Raw genomic sequence first — 17,439 nt, forward strand, 5'->3', positions numbered from 1 at the left:
ATAAAACTCCTAGAAGATAACATAGGAGAAAACCTAGATGACCTTGAGAATGGTGATGACTTTTTAGATAGGCGCTATCCATGAAGGAGAGAATTGATAAACTGGACTTTATTAAAATTTAACACTTCTTGTGGCCTGCATCACAGAGCAGGTCCTGACTCTGGTCAACAAAAGAATAATAGGTCTGTACCATCACTTTGATGAGACCGTCAGTAGGTACAAGCAGTCCTGGAATGTGTCCACCCTCAACAGTGGCAAGAAGAGCCTGGAGAAGGAGCACAAGGCCTTGAGCAGTGAGACTGCACTGCTACAGTCCAGGCTGACCTGTGAGACAGAGTGAGAGAAATGCAGAAACTAGATGTACAAGTCAAGGAGCTGATGTTAAAGTCAGTAGCGCAAGGTGAGCAGGTTGGTGGCTAGCGAGCTCAAGAAAGACACCTACAGAAGATCATCTCAGGAAAGCAACAGGAACTAGTCACCAAGTTTGACCACATTCTCCTGTCTTCAGGGTGGGCCCAGGGTGCTGCACTTTCGAATGGCAGAAGTAGGGGAGGAGGAAGTGAAAATCAAGGCCAGTGAATGCTGGCATCTGTATTTTGTAAAAGGCCTTCAAAGGAAGAGAAGCCAGGCCTTGCCTCAGGCAACACAAGCAGGTTAGTTCTTGTCCCTGAAGTATTCCTTCAAAAAGAAACAAAATATCTTTGTGTTTTGAACAAAGATATTTTCAAAATTTGATTGGTTTTGTTTTGCTCTGAAGCCTAAAATAGTCTTTCAATCCTGTAAGCCCCTTGTTTTACACCCTTTTAATTCCTAATATTTGAGTATTTTGCATGTGTATGTTATATGTTTTTGAAATTGTACATGACTAAATGAAAATGTTAAAAAAAAATTTTTTTAACTTCTGCTCTGTGAAAGACAATGTCAAGAGAATGAGAGAGCAAGCCACAGACTAGGAGAAAATATTTGCAAAATATGCAAAGAACTCTTAAAACTCAACAATATGAAAACAAACAATCCGATAAAAAAAATAGGTTAAAGACCTTAAGGTGTCTACCTTATCAAAAAAGATACACAGATGGCAAATAAGCATATGAAAAGATGCTCCACATCATATGTCATGCAAATTAAAACAAGATACCACTACATACCTATTAGAATGGCCAAAATCCAGAACACTGGCAACACCAAATGTGGAGCAGCAAGCAATAACTCTCATTGCTGGTAGGAATGTAAAACGGTAGACACTTTGGAAGATAGTTTGACCATTTCTTACAAAATTAAACATACTCTTAACCATACAATCCAACAGTCACGCTCCTTGATATTTACCGAACGAATTAAAAACTTTTGTTCATACAAAAACCTGCACATGGATATTTGTAGCAGCCTTATTCATAACTGCCAAAACCTGGAAGCAATCAAGATGTCCTTCAGTAGGTGAAGGGATAAACAAACTGTGGTACAACCTGACAATGGAATATTATTCAGAGCTAAAAAGAAATGATCTATCAAGCCATAAAAAGACATTGAGGAACCTTAAATGCATATTACTAAGTGAAAGACATCAATCTGAAAAAGCTACATACTGTATGATTCCAACTATCTGACATTCTGGGAAAGGCAAAACTATGGAGACCATGAAAGGTCAGTGGTTGCCAGGGGCTGAAGGGTACGGGAACAATAAATAGGCAAAACATAGGATTTTTAGGGCAGTAAAAATACTCTGTATGATACCGTAATGATGGGCATGTTTCATTACACATTTGTCCAAACCTATAGAATGTACAACACCAAGAGTGAGCTGTAATGTAAACCATGGAGTTTGGGTGATTATAATGTGTCAATGTAGGTTCATCAATTGTAACAAATGGTAACTCTGGTAGGAGATATTAATAATGGGAGGCTATGCATGTGTGGGGGCAAGGAATACATGGGAAATCTCTGTACCTTCCTCCTCAATTTTTCTGTGAACCTAAAACTGCTTTCAAAAAATAAAGTAAAAAAAAAAAAAAAAAAAACAAGAAGCTCTATATGCTTGCTAATATGGAATCATATATGAGATATATTGTTATAAGAAAAAATACAGAATCATGTGGATGGCACACTACCATTTGATTTTTAAAGGAAGAAAAAGGTATGTAGATGTATTTGTTTTTATATATACATAAACACACACACACACATATATATATATGTATATCTTTGAAAAAATACATGAGACTATTAATAACACTGTTGGTCTATTAGAGAAAGAACTGGATGGTTCAAGGACAGAGGTGTGAGAGAGAGTACTGACTAAATGACCTTTTAAGCTTTAAAAAAATTTAAGCATGAGAATATATGATCTATTCGGTTATTCTCTTCCAACAAATAAAAAGCAACACAGCGATAAGAATAATTCTGGAAGGAAAATATATGCTTTTTTACATTTTCTTTACCAAATTTGAGATGAGAAATTTTCAAGAATGTGCTAAGAACTGGTCCCAACTTGAGTTTTTGCTTTTGACTAAACCTTGGCGGCTAAATAATAGATTTCACATTTCTCTCTTTTGATGAGTGAAAAAAGTTGGGACACAGTTTGTGTTTACTCTCTCCGAAGACTGTATTTTAATTATTTACCCAGTAAACAGAAAAATACTTCCAATTCACAACCTATTGAAAATAAGAAAAGCTGTGGTTCAGAATAAAACATTTATATAGAAGCTTTTTATTTCTTTTCCAATTTGAGAAGAAAAGATTCCTCTGGCACTCACATTTAGGCACTGCTGAGGAAAATAAAAGAATAATCACATTACAGGGATTTCTTTATAGGGGGAAAAACACTGGAAGAAAAAAAATTTCTAGCCTTCGCTCTATTATAAACACACTGCCAGCATAAGGTGGGGTTAGTTGCTCAGGAGTTGAACGAATCTGATTCCCATTGGTTCACTGAGTCTAGGCTGCAGCCAAAAGCTGATGCTTTTTGAGAGGGAAGAAAACTATGAAAAATCAAAAAAAACTCCACAGCCTTGTTATCAAAATCCAGAAAAGCTTAAAGAATACTGCTTTTAAAAATTGCTGAAAGTGAAAAAAAAAAATACTAAATGTGAACTTTGGTGAGACTTATAAAGATAATAAGAAAGAAAATTTCTTTTCCTTTTTAATAATTGCTTCCTGGTCTCCTCCTTCAACTACTTAGGAACCAGTAACTGGTTACTTACTTATTTCTTCATTATTAAAACCCACATATTCTTTGTTTTCCTTTGATTTTATTTATTAAGTTGAAGTTCCAAAGTTCAAAAGGCACAAAAAGATATATAATGAATAGTTTATCTCTGGTCTGTCTCCCAGAAACCAACATTATTAGTTTCTTGTACATCATTCCAGAGATATTCTACATGCATACAAGAAACCCTCCTTTTTTTTTTTCTTTTACACAAATGGTTGTATGGAACCAATAGTCTAAATTGAAATGAAAATCGAAGGGTCTTTATATAATCCTAACTTCTTATTCGAACGCCTTACTCTTTTCTATAAACAAATCTTTAAAAAAATAAATATATTTTCAATATCTCCCACATCAAAGTTAAAAAAGAGTTGTTTGGGTCTACAGCCATACCACCCTAAACAAACCTGATCCCGTCTGATCTCGGAAGCTAAGCAGAGTCAGGCCTGGTTAGTACTTGGATGGGAGACCACCTAGGAAGACCAAGTGCTGTAGGTGTAAAAGATAAAAAAGGGATTGTAAGCTGACAAGGTCCTTGCAATCTGTGAGGTCAACCGAGGGTTGCCTCGCCTAAAATAAATAAATAAATATTAAAAAATAGGAAAAAAAAAGAGTTGTTTGGCAAAAAAGAAAAAGAAATGGAGGGCTAAAGAATTAAATTTCATATGATCACACAGTAAATCAACTCACTTAACTTCTGGTCCAGGATTCTGACCCCTGAAAAAAAACCACACAGATCTTCAAAGTTCCCGCCAAGGATAGTTTTGCAGAGGTTCCACTAGCACTCCATGGAAACCTATTCTGAGGTCCAGCAGCCCCTTCATTTAAACTGAAGAGGGAGAGAAGAGGGACGTGGGAAGCTGAATTCAAATGTTTAGTTCTTGAAACAAGGAAGCGAAGGCAGACGAAAGAGAAACCATGATTGCCTTAGATCAGTTAATCAGTAACTCGCATATGCTGGCATTAAACTAGATCCTTCTGCTTTCCAGTAGCAGTTTACTAGGTAATGCATGGACTCCTGAATGACTAGACAGGTTCCTAAGTCCCTTGCTATATTCAGAAGAACCAGCCATTGAGAAAAGAGGCTGCTAGTAGGATAAGCCACAGAAAACAAACTCGCAAAGAGGAAAACCCAGAGAGGCTTCCGGAGTCCTGTGCAGTGACTGAAGCTGAGGCTGAATTCCGAAGTGGAGTCCAGCGTGTTTTCAAATTGTGATGTGGCTACTAAGAACACCAGGCCAGGCATTTGCAGGCAATGTCAAGGTTCAGTCTCGACTTGGCTGTGTGAGTGTGGACGTTCCTGAGCCTTAGTTTCTTCCTAGATAAACCAGTTCAAAAACACTGCAAATCTGAAACTAGTTCAATACAGTCCAACTTCAATTTCCCAACACCACAGCAGAGCAGTTTTAGGAGCAGCAAAACTCCAGCTTCTGGCATAAGCTTAGAAATTTTCAGCAACTGTCCAAGGTAATTCTGGTCTCCAATTAGAAAAAATTATAGGAAGACACAATCTGGTTCTATCCAGCAGTAATTCTCTCAATACTTTTTCAAGAAAAATAAGTGAGCAAAGTTTATGTAAGATAAAACCAATATCTAAGTCTTGGAATGCCAGAAAACACATAAAAATCATGAGGGGTTCTCTTAGACCACTGCAATTTGACAGCAATTTGACAACAATTCTGAAGTGATACGTGGCCCACTTTGATGTGGATAAGTATCTGCAGATGAGAACCTAAACACCACTCACTTCTAAACAAATAGTCAACACAGTTTATAAACAAAGTCTTGAATGTTTTTCTGGAACCAGGCCTGAATTTATAACCTCCTAACCTCCAAATAAGAAATGCAGCTTCTCCACTCACCAAAAAGCTGATCAAAAACACTTCTTACCTGTCTGTACTTTGGATGGAATGGTGAATTTAAAAAGAAACTGACCTCTCTGAGCCTCATCAGTAATATGGGATAATAATTCCTGCATCTCTTGATTATTATGAGTTTTAAGTGACATAAAGTAAATGCCTAAGAACATGGTGAAATGAATTAACGTTCATTTCCTCCTTTTCTTCCAGAACTCCTTGTATAACTGGTGAGTAACTGGACAGTTACTGGGCAGTAATCAGAAAAACTGTTACCCTTTATTAAATCATAATCATGCCAAAATTGATACTGAGAAAGACACTTTGCATTTATGCATGTGCACCTATACGTTCTCATGACACACACAGGCTTAAACCCAATTATATAATCAGAAGGTACCCACTGTCGATTCCACTCAATGAAGTTAGATTAAATCATATAACATTGCTAATGCTTGATCATTTTATATCTACAGCTATAGCAATTTCATATAGCTATAAATACCAAGTCTAGAGCAAGAATTTCCTATCTGCCTGCCCTAGACTTCCTGGAAACAACAGGATCATTACAAATCAGAAATTTGGCATTTTCATCTTCGTTCTGCCATTTATCAGCTGTATGACTTTAAGAAAGTCATTTAGCAACCTTGGAACCTGGTTTCCTGATTTATATAACAAACATGGTAGAGGTCTTTTTCTGTGCTGTAATTTTATGACAGTTTTAAACAGGCACGTAGATTAGTGCATCTAAAATGCAGAGTTGGTGAGAACGTTTTTTAACTTTGCTATAAAAGTTTTCTTAGTTGTCCCTTCTGTATCCATCCTGCCCTCTTTTCCTTTGAAGCACAGCAGACAGACCTTGATGATAATAACATAAAGCTGTGTAAACTTCTTCATGGGGTTCTTAAAACGCACTTCAAATTCCGCACACCCTACCACAGCAGTACTGGATTTCTCCTTAAACAAAAATGGTCACGGGTGTCAAAGAGATGTGAGTGAGTGTCCACTGAACTGTGTCTAAATGATTTTCCTTGTGAGCAAAGCCAGCCTGGAATAAGCCCCCATGAGTGAGAAGAGAGAACACGCTTCCCAGGCCGGGGAGGCATTGTTCTGCACCACTTGGTCTACGATTCACAGCTGAGTCTGATTTCCCTAGACAAAGAGCAATAACCAAATGGGGATGCTCTTCAGCAAGCTTCCCTGAGCTGATAATCGGGAGATGGTAAAGGAGACTAGTCTCCCTAACTTGACAAGAGGAAAGGTTTGTCAACCTTGGTCAGTATTAGGCCAGGTTTGTCATGGTTGTAATGGATTTCAACAGTCCTAACTCACTAAAAATGCCTGAAATTATTCCAGCTCAAGTGTTAAAATGTTTAAATGCTCTATCGAATTCCTTTTATCCATTATAATTGTATATGCCCCCCCCCGCTTTTTTTTTTTTTTCCCCCTCAGAGAAGTAGTGCTGATCCTTTAAGCATGCAGACTAGACCAACACTATTCTTAGAAGGGAGCTGCAGGAGGTTTATTATGTCTTGATACACAGAGCCAGAACAAAGGACTACTGAATCACTCACCTTATCTCCACCTAAGAAACCTGAGAATTTCAGGGGTTCTCTGTTCTTCCCAAACTCAAGAGCAGCACTTGCCAAGACTGTAGGTTTTGGGGCTGAGTCTGTACTACAAAAATGTAAGAAGATAGGTGCACGTATTGCTTTTTATCATGTATAGAGAAATTCTTATCTATCTAAAATACTCAAAAATAAGGTTGGGATTTTTTTCAATCAAAATTTCAGCATTTGTTTCTGAATCTAGAAGTCTGATTGCTCAGCACTAAATCAACTGTTCTCCTTAAGAGAACCATAGGTAATATCTTCACCCTGAAAACCTGAAAAGCATTAGATTTATTTCAGAACTCGCAACTCTTAGTTCGCTGAGGGCAGGAATCTGGATTTCTTTATCTTGCCTTATACATAATTAGTTTTCAATAAATATCTGCTGACTAAATGAATAAATTAAGTAGAAAACATTTAAGTTTTCCTAGTACATTATGGCACCCTAAGATAAAGCACCTTTATCATATTATTTTTATAAATCTATTATTATTTAGAAGACTGATTCTAAAAATAAATTTAATGGATGTTGATGATGTGGGAAAATGTATCAAACAGAAGCAATGACTTTAACAGCTTTTGTGAAGACCCTGGTACAGCTATAAATCCTGGTTCTGCCCATCAACCTTCACTCCCTTTGTCTCATTCCCACTGCCTGTCCCCAGCCTCCCCCTAAGCACTCCCAATCTCATTATTCCATGATTTGGTAAACTGTATTTTACTTCCTAGAACCAGCAGAAATACATGTCACTGAGAATTAGGGAATTGGAGCTAGTTACAAACCACCAAATAGGGTCACAAAGTATCTGAACCTGAAAATTAGAAGAGGTTTTCTATTTTTCAGTTATGAGAAAAGGGGAAAAAAAATTAACAGAAACATCTTTTTAACATTTGATCTAGATAGATTGCATAATGTCTAGGCATTTATAATGAATGGGGTGGGAGAGATAACTTTAACAGCATGTTATTTGCTAATCATCTGAAAAGTAATATTATGTTGACTTCATTTGCTGATGGTGGAAGGATATTGTCTGAAAACTTCTACCACTAATATACATTTGCTATTCTTGAAGGCAAATTATTTAAAAATAGGTTACAGCAAGACAGTGCTCATATATTACTTCATCGGTGTTTTTATGCCACACTTTATCCAAGAAGAGTAACTCCATCTTAAACTTTTACTAGCAGTTACGTTAATTCTAACCAATGTTTATTTAATAGTAACTAGGTATATCAATCATGCTGCCAAACATTGATGCAACCTAAGAAAAATGAGCAATGAGAAGCTCTTTCTACATACCCCTTAAGATGTGTACCCTTGCCAAATGCTAACCTGTGTGTAAACAAATGGGATTTTTAAAGGGGGGTGGAGCTGTCAAGAATCAATTTTAAGAAAAAGAAAATGACTCTCTTAACAGAAGTCTTGAGAAATCTGACTGGTTTGCTCACGGCTTCTTTAAACATTCCCTGAAGACTTAGAAGATTAACCCCCACAATGAAAAATCACCTCTTTGGGGATAGCCTTTGTTTCTTTTCACTGGCATTTTACTTTGGTCCATTTTGGAGCGCATCTCGTTCTAATAAGCATGCCATGAGGAAATATGGGTGCTGTTAGTTTGCATACACCCCGCTCTCCACCTGCAGAAAGGAGGTACAAGTCTTCCCCTTAATGCTCAAGAGCAAGTACCTGACTGAATTTTTTGAAATCCTCACCAGGAAGTAAATATATTTTATTTGTCTCCACTTCCAAGGCCAGGGCGGGGGTGGGGGAAGGGGGGCCTCGATTACTCGTCCCTATAAGCAATTTCTCATCACTTTCTTCCGTCTATAATCAAAATGGCTATGTCGGCGCGCGGGGTGGTGGGGGATGGGGGGAAGAAGAGGGATGTTTTTCAGTTTAGTTGGTTATTTTTTAATGCTGAACTCCTACAGTCAAAAAATGAGATTATAAACTGATTCCCAGTCACAAACAATAAAGGAAAAAAGTCCCGGTGAAGAGGAGAGAGGGCGGCGCAGATGCTCCACAGGGAGCAGAGCTTTGGGGCGCGCGGGGTGGCGTCTCGGACTCGCGGCCCCGTCGCCATGGGAACCCCGCGCAGGCTCGGAGCGGGACCTGCCTCAGCCGCTGCGCGCCGCTCGGGTGCCCTCGGTTTATTCCAGGAAAAGGCAATGGAGTAAATCCTCCTCGAACTGAGAGCACCCGGTCCGACAGGGTCCTGAGTGGGGTCACCGAGCGCAGGAAGAACCGTGAGACTCCCCAAGTGTAATGGATACTACACTGCCCTTGCTGGGAAAGGCGGACCTGCTTTCTCCGCGGCGTCGGGTCAGAGACGCGTCCGGGACCCCGCGTGGGCCCACTGGATTAAACCCCACCCACCCACGAGACCTGAGAATTAAGTTATGGCGCAGGCTCACACACCCACATCCTTCCGAATTATAGGACCCCAAGACCAGCCGCTGTTCAGTACTCCGCACAGGGGCTTGCGGGATCCCACGCACAACACAATCCTAAAGAGCGTGTCCGGGTCGGGACTGCAGAGAAAGGAACTCGGGCCACCTGCTCCCTTGCACACCTGGACTAGCGGGCCAGTCCTCGTTTTCTTTCTTGTACCTCCTCGTTCCCCAAGAATCACTAACCTGCTCAACTTTGAGTGTTCGGTAGATGGATTCTTCGGAGTCTTCGGCAGAGGAGCAATCTCCAAAGGGCTGGGGCGATGAGTTATTGGCTCCTGTGACTCCAACTCCAAAATCCTGTAGAGGGACAGAAAAGTTCCCCCAGAAAAGCGCTTATCCCCACCAGCCAGCGGAAACCCCCCAAGACAAGCTGGGAAGAGCGGGGCGCAATCGCCACAACCTGCTTTCTCATTCAAATCCTCACGCTCACTCTATAGCCCCCTCCCTCCCAGCCCCGAAGCTCCCGCAGAAATCAGGAACTGGAGCTTGAGAGAGTGGACTGGAGCTCCCGCCACCTCCACGGGCCCCGGCCCGCTGAGGGTAGGGGGCCGAGAGCTGGACTTGGACCCCTAGGCCTACACCCCCTTGCGGGGCTCTCCGGCAGGCCAAAGCCGGAAGCTCTGGGAATGAAGTCTTTTTTCCCCTCAAATTTCAAAGGTTCCCAAACCCAGGGATCCCCCTCGATACTCAGTTTGGCGCTGTGTCCCAGAGAGCCTCGGTGGTGGGAGGGCAAGGGAATTGGGCGAAACGAAGTTGGAGGTGAGGGCAGAGAGAATGGGAACTGTGCGCAGCTAGCAGCAGAGTAAAAAGTGTCAGCACCTTATCTTAAAATTCGGAACCGCCCATCGTATCGCCCCTCCCATTTTTTACCGATCCAAGAAAATAGACTATGTTTTGCAGTTATGACCAAAGACATTTGCTTTGAATAAAGTGCAGCTAAGACTGAGTGAGGAAGGGGTAATGTAGGAAATACTCTACTTTTATTCCCCACCCGACGTCTAGTTTCTTCTTCCATATTCTTCTAAACGTTAAACCGCCAGCTATTCAGTGAGGTTAATTTAGGGGCTGGCGGACTCGAGCGGCCAACCTGCGGTGAGTTAGAGCACAGTCATGGCAGAGGAAATTTTGCGCACAGTAGGCACTCAAATGGTCATGAAACGATGAAATCGATTGAGCGTACCGACATGGTAAGCAAGCGGGTTGGTGCAGGTGCTGGAACGCGGACCACCACCCGCCCGGGCAGCCGCGGTGTAATCCGGCGTCGGGATTCCAGGATTTACATGTATCAGCCTTCATTCAACCTGCCCTATTGTTAGTTCAAAGCCTGCCTGGGAGGGACTGCGTGCGGGACATTGCTCCTCACTCACCTTCAGTTTAAAATTCTCCACCAATAAGAAGATCCTAGAAAAGCTGGCAGCATGGGGTTGGCAGGGATTTTCTGGGCTTAGTGACAACATAAAGTCATTTTCTTTTTCACGCGTGAATTTGTTCAGGAAGTTACAAATGAGTGCCGGAGCTTGAAGAGGGGGTCCTGGCTGCCGGTACACTTTGATGGACAGTTAGTGTGTGCGTGCGTGAGTGCGTGCGTGCGTGTGTGTGTGTGTGTGTGTGTGTGTGTGTTGGGGGGGGGCGGTAAACACCGTGACCTCTTCAGCATAAGATCTAGGGTTTCACCTTTTCATCCCACTTAGCTGATACCATAGAAACAACCCATTTGTATTATTCAATTCAACAGAGGCAATTACAATGTCACAGCAAAGCACCATGGGCAAGAAGAAACTTTATCCTGAAAGTAATCCTGGACTCTCAGAAAAAAAGCAAAAGCCACCAGATAGTCGCTTGAATTTCTTCCTGCCAGGATACCGGGAAGAAATCAGTTTGGCAAAAGACACATAAGGTATTTTAGTTCTATAGAAAGACACCTCCTCTGATTTTTTTTTTTTTACATGCTCACACAAATTTATCAGAAATTAAACAGACAACCCTTCTACCCCCAAATTGCTATAGTTTTGTAGACGTGAGCTTTTTGGAGATTTGTTTTGCTGGAAATCTCCATGGTGAATAGGAGGGCCAAAAGAGGGGGACAAAGACAACCCCTCACACAACTTCAGAATTTATCCCCCACAACCCCCTGTGTTTGTCTTTCTCATATCTGAAAAAAACAACCACAGAGGTACATGTTGAAATAAATTCAAACACAAAATTCATAACAAGAACTCCTGTTGGGTATGCATTCTTTATCTTGATAGTTTTAATGTCCATAATTTTGTGGACTTTAAAACTTTAGTTATGCAGTATTTCAAACTTACCAAAATCAAACACCCATATAATACTCTTGCTTCCCCCACCCCCTCTTTTTTAAATAAAATATCACAGATACAGCTAAAATCCCTTTTCTGTCTCTCTTCCTCAGCACAGATAACCAATCTGAAGCTGGCATGAATCATATTTAAGCATGGTTTTAAAGTGTTTAGGACATATGTATATATACATAAAACTTTTAATGTAGCTTCTCCCTCTGAGCCCTTTTTATACCATTAATCAGAGAAAAATTAATTAACACCAAGAAAATACTGTTACATCGCTGTTTTTAGAAGCAGGACAGAACTATTTTTTCTGCTTGTGACAATCAGCAGGAATAATAACAAAGGGATTAGACAGTAGGTAGTAAACAGCCTCTCTAGGTTACACAAGCCCTTCCATGGTAACCAAAAAGTCAATAGAAAAACAAAACAAATAATACCCCTTTACTCCACTGGTTACAGGGGAACTGGAGAAAATGGGATCTAGGTTAACATTTATTTATTTGAGCTATATGTCCTATAAGGTAATAAAGCATCTTTTTTAAATGGTCTCTTGGTCATGTAAACTATAACCTTTTGGTAACGATTTACCACTTTTCCAATGTAAGGGACTCCTTCCTACTGGTAGCTCAATTCAAGGTTGAAATCAGCCCAGCTGAAAAGCCAAGGGTTGAATCCTCCGTTTCCTCATAGTGGAGACCTCCATCCACACAGTGAGTTAAAGAAAGCCCTTTACGGTGGTCCTTTGACTTAACCTCCTCCCATCAGTCAAAGGGCTATGAAAGCACCGGTTTTTCTTAAATGCCATTGACTGGTGAAAGACATCCTTCCCAACCCCCACTCTCTTCTCACTTCCAGAGCAATGACTCTCATTAATTATACCAGCACAGCACAGCACCGCCTGGCCTCCCTTCTAAATAGCTGCCAGATTTGTACATATCACCTCTGCCTTGATACAGAATGTGCACTGACACCAGGATCACAGAAAATCCTGTAGAAGCTGCCTGATACACAGTGAGATGATTGATGCACCTTGTGGTGGGCCCACTGTGCTACACATTGGAAGGAGTTTCTTAGGAAACTGCACTAGAAATCTGTGTTGGAAACAGATTTTTATAGCAGTACAAAAATAGTGCTTTCGATTGCAAAAATAGCCATATTTAAGATACTCGGATTTAACCAACAACAATCTTTAAGTTATATCCATGAAGCAAGAAAGTGAAGATGAATATTATCCTTGTTTCAATCAATGCACCAAGAAGTTAAGAGAATGATCAAAGAGCTTAATGATTAGCAAGGAGGAGCTATCCCTCTTTCAACATATATTTCTTAGTACTTGCCATGTACCAGACACTGATCTAGATTCTAAGTCTCAGCTGGAATATAGATAGTACTGAAGTACAGAGCAGAAGCTGTCCTTATGGCCCTACTCGTTGTATTGGTTAAGACTTTTAGAGACAAATAACAAAATTCCAAATCAAACTAGCTTGAGGGGGAAAAAATTAAAAAAGAAAAAACAATGACTAACTCCCACCTGAAGATAGGGGAAAAGATAAGGGATTCAGAAATGACTAGATCCAGGAATTCAGAATCATCATTTCTCTCTCACACTCATTCACACTTTTGCTTTCTCTGCTTTTCCCAAAGTTTTGATCTTATTCTCTCCTGTTCCATGTGACCTTCCTCTATAGCCTGGTGGGAGTAGGGAAAGCATTACCAGGGACAGCTCCAGGCTTCCATCATCTCAGCTCCTGATCCCTGAGGGAAGAGAGGCCTTCTTGCTTTTATCATCTGTAAATAAGATTGTAGGAAAGGATTTTAATTGAGCTGGTTCAGGTCATGTATATATCCACAGATCAATTTATCTGGTCAGCAACAAGTAGAGTATATGTGTAGTCAGTCCCTGATTACATACCCACCCCTATAGCCAGGGAGATGGGGTAGTATGAATAGCCGCCCCAGAACTGCTAGAAGATAACATGGGGAGGATTTGTTCCCCATAGGACAGTAGAAAGGGATTCTGGCAGATAAGAAGAGCAGGTGTTTCCTACAGTGCCCCCTCCTGAACTGGCCACCAAAGAAAGACATAAACATCCTGGTACAAATTCATATGTTTATGACAGTTTTGTTTTGTTTTGTTTGTTTGTTTGTTTGTTTTAATGAGAAACTTCCTGAGTCCATTAGGAAGGTTTGGGGTGGGGGAAACCAATTTAAGGGTCAACAATCTTTCCCTCCCCAGTTGGAGAGTTTTGTTTTGTTTTGTTTTGTGTTTTCATTTTTTATCACAGAAATTTCCATAGGTCCACGAAAGTAGAATTATATAATGAAGCCCTATGTATTAGTCACATTTTCAACAATTATTAATATTTTGGCAGTCTTGTATCTATTCAGGAATGTAGAAATTCACTAAAAACTTAACCCATAAATTAACACATTATTGCTGTGCTATAATCTTGATGAATAGAAGAGATGAATGCCTCCAAAATAATGAAATTAAATATGACCAATACATGTGAAGCTCTTAGCAAAATTCCTAAAAAGTACCAATTATTATTGGCAACCTATTTGAAGCTTTTAAATGCTAATAAAGTCTACTCATTGAAATGTATTTGGCCAATGGAGGGGAAAAAATTTAAAGCTAATCTTCTTACCAATAGATAACAACATTTTTATGTGATCGATTTTTAAATGTGCTATTTATGTTTTCCTATAACAAGCCTATATAATTGTTGATGTACAAAATATCCAAACCTGTAGAGAATTGTTATGAGTTTATTTAGCCAAATTGACAATTGCCAGAAAGCAAAATCTCAATACATTGAGAAAATGCTCCGGAGAACGACAGCTTTGCAGCTTATTTTACACATTAGAATAAAAGGAGGAGAAGTAAAGAGCATTACATGAAATCCATTGGTGGTAGATTAAGGGGGCAAGAGAAAGCAAAACGGTGCGTAGGGGAATTGGATAAAAAGTAAAATGGAAAAACACATACTTTTACATCGATGGGTACAAGATACTTAATAATTAACATTTACAGCACATAGATATGGTATGCAGGGAGCAAGATAACTATGAGAGATTCTGTCTTGTGTTCTGGTGCCCTGAGGAGTCTGGAAAAGAAGATTACTTTGACATTTCAAAGGTATGTTATCTTAGATGCAAAAAGACAATTGGCTAACTTAAAGTTAAGATTGACCTTTGTCAGGGAAGCTAAAGGCCTAGGATGAAACTACCTGCCATCACCCACTTTTAGTTAGGAATTTTTATGTTCAGATCATCCTCTGTGGTTACTTTCGGTCTCAGAGTTTGCAGGGCCCGCCAGGCTGGCCTCCCCTGAGCTTGTCAGGTTTAGTATGTGGTCCCTTTTCATCCACAGTTCCCCGTTTTGATCATAAATCAATCCCAAGAATGCATTAATGACCAACCTCCTGGTTGGATGCTGTGGTCCCATGGTGCTCTGGAGACTTATTCCTAGGAAATCATGGCGTCATCATTTATTTGTCTTGCTGTAATGGTGTACCACTGGGGGTGGGGCAAGACGGTAATCTTGGATGGAAGTCAAGGCTGAATTTTTCTCAAAAGGGAAAGGCAAAGGCAGGTAATAGGAGGCAGTCAGGTCTTATAGGCCTTCATTAAAGAAAAAAAAACTGGATCATTTCTAACCTATAAGATATCATGATCCAAGTTTTGCTGTCCCACTTTTATGCATTTTTCATCTAGTTTAACATTTACTATAATCTGAGGGCATAACATACATCTCTTCAGTTTTCACAATCTGACCATGCGATGGGTTCCTATTTACCGATGTTGTTGTTGTTGTTGTTGTTGTTGTTTTTGTTGTTTTGTTGTTATTTTAATATGGCCCATCTATTTCTCATTGGAAACACTCGAGTATCATTCATCATTAATCTGATTCCTGCTAGTTGTGCAATTAAGGTTTAATCAGGGCCAAGACTGTAAGAACACAATGGTGTGAATTATAATTAGCATCTAAAAATTTCCAGAGGCTAGGAGGACAGTAAACGTTTCATAAGTAAATGTCCTATGCCTCAGCAGCTGTTACAAAGGGCCATTTTTTTTTTTTTTATATAGCCACTTCAGCTTGCATCTGAATTAACATAGTTATTCGTCTTGATTGGGTTAGGAATAAGCATGTTCCCATAACTGGGTTCTAGCATTTATACATAAAATTCCTTTCACAAAATTCTTTTCCCACTTTCTACAACTTCCACAGTCCTTCTCACTTTGTCTCTTTTTACTCATTCAGAAATAACCAACATATTAGGACAAACTTCTTCCTTTAACATCTCTCAAACACACACACACATCCCTTTTCTTCCTTCTTCAGTAACATTCCTTCTAAATTTCAAAAGAGAAACCATAAAAAGAGTATTATTGATAATATAAAAGTTATCTTATACACCTTCAGCAATTATTAACAGTGAGTTATATAAGAATAAAGTTTGAGAAAAGCCCAAAGAACAAGTATAACTATTATTATGACTAATATTATTAGCGGACAGGTAAAGACAATCAAACAAATTTTTTTTTTAAGTTCAAGATCAATTATGTGGGGATACAGGCCTTCTGATGTCTTGGAAGAGCTGTCTACTACTGGTGTCGGTGACTTCTCATCCTTGAGGAGTCTTTGATGTCCGCTATAGACAAAGGCAAGTGTCAGACAGGGGCAGATGTCCATTTGCTGTTGGGCGCCCTTTTTAAATGAGAAATGTGAATCCATGAGTTAGTTCCTTTAAGTTTGGCTGCCCATAGATTAGCTGGTAATACCTGATAAGGTCCTTTCCAGTGAGGTTGGAGAGTCTTTAATTGCTGTCTTTTCCAATGGACAAAATCTCTTGTTGTAAGTCATGGTCCTTGAAGTTTCTATCTGCTGGGAGCACACTGTGAATGAATCAGTTACTCATTTATCAATTTCTTTAAGCTTGCTAATAAGTCCTTTTTGGTCATGCCGAATATCTCCTTTTAGTAAGACTGGTTCATAGTGCTTTCACCCAGATGCATTGGGTGCCAGTGACTATGAGGAAAAAGGCTGTTTACCAAAAGAAGTAGATCTCAGGTAGAGAAGAACTATAGGGAGAGCTTTTGGCCAAGGGAAATTAAAAGCTTCTGAAATTTTACCTAGTTGAGTTTTAATTGTACCATTATACATTCTACTAATCCAGAGGACTGGGGTGATAAGCGCAATGAAAATGCTGTAGAAGAGGCCAAATATTACAAATGGATTCCATTATTTGCCCAGTGAAATGAGTCCCTCAGTCACAATGTAACTCAGAGGAAATATCCCAATTGGGGATTATTTTTTCCAATAATAATAATTTGCCTACCATTCAGGCTGTTGCTCTCCTGCAAGGGAATGCCTCAACCCAGTGAGGCAGCATACAAATCATAACTAACACATATTTGTATCCTTGAGGTGGCATCAAATGGACCTAAAGGAAGTGGGAAATGTCCTTGGGACCCATAGAGTGATTTTTCCAGGGTGATATTTTGGATGGATAGAACGTCTGCTATATACTTTATGAGCTATAGTAAGAGAAAGTTCCCAGTAATATTGTTTACTCCACGAAATCATCTTTTCAGGACCCCAATGTTAGGTCATTCACGTTTTGACATACAGGCAATTGAGCCCCTATAGGGAAGGTTGGTTTCTGATTGGGTTCAAGCTGTATCTGTTTGTCTGGGTCAAAGGTTCCCCCTTTTTGTTGCCATATCCTCCTTTTCTTCTTCTGCAGCTGTTGGTCACAACTGTAAAAGAAGTGTTTTTAAATTGATTAATAGGAAGAAGAAATGTTGTCAGGTCTGGGTAATTTGGCTGCTTATTGCTGTTTGTGTAGCTGCAGATGTCAGCTAAATTTTTTCCTTTCACTCCCATGGTGGCAGCTTTAGAGTATTCTGGAATTTTGATAATTGTCAATTGTATCGGTGACTGTATGACATCGAATAATTCTGCAAGCTGTCTTCCATACTTTATGAGCCGCCCTGAGAAAGTT

The 17,439-nt window shown here is 39.8% G+C and overlaps 1 protein-coding gene and 1 pseudogene across 11 annotated transcripts in view; one reads left to right on the forward strand and one right to left on the reverse strand.

The window, feature by feature from the left end:
• PLCH1 (phospholipase C eta 1) overlaps window positions 1-17,439 on the reverse strand; it is a 208,656-nt gene that overhangs the window by 184,480 nt on the left and 6,737 nt on the right. For 3 of the 11 annotated variants that reach the window (XM_011379273.2, XM_023524242.1, XM_023524252.1), the window contains exon 1: window positions 9,309-9,929. The gene's annotated coding sequence lies outside the window, so the exon portion shown is untranslated. Of the gene's footprint in view, window positions 1-3,895; window positions 4,137-9,308; window positions 9,930-13,145; window positions 13,220-14,853; window positions 17,195-17,439 lie in introns of those variants that run through there. The other 8 variants (XM_023524255.1, XM_023524250.1, XM_023524229.1 and 5 more) reach the window with 7 other exon arrangements.
• On the forward strand, window positions 3,585-3,703 carry LOC111732975 (annotated as a pseudogene).

This window comes from Pteropus vampyrus, unplaced genomic scaffold (genome assembly GCF_000151845.1).
Source record: "Pteropus vampyrus isolate Shadow unplaced genomic scaffold, Pvam_2.0 Scaffold12, whole genome shotgun sequence".
Classification (NCBI taxonomy): Eukaryota; Metazoa; Chordata; class Mammalia; order Chiroptera; family Pteropodidae; genus Pteropus; species Pteropus vampyrus.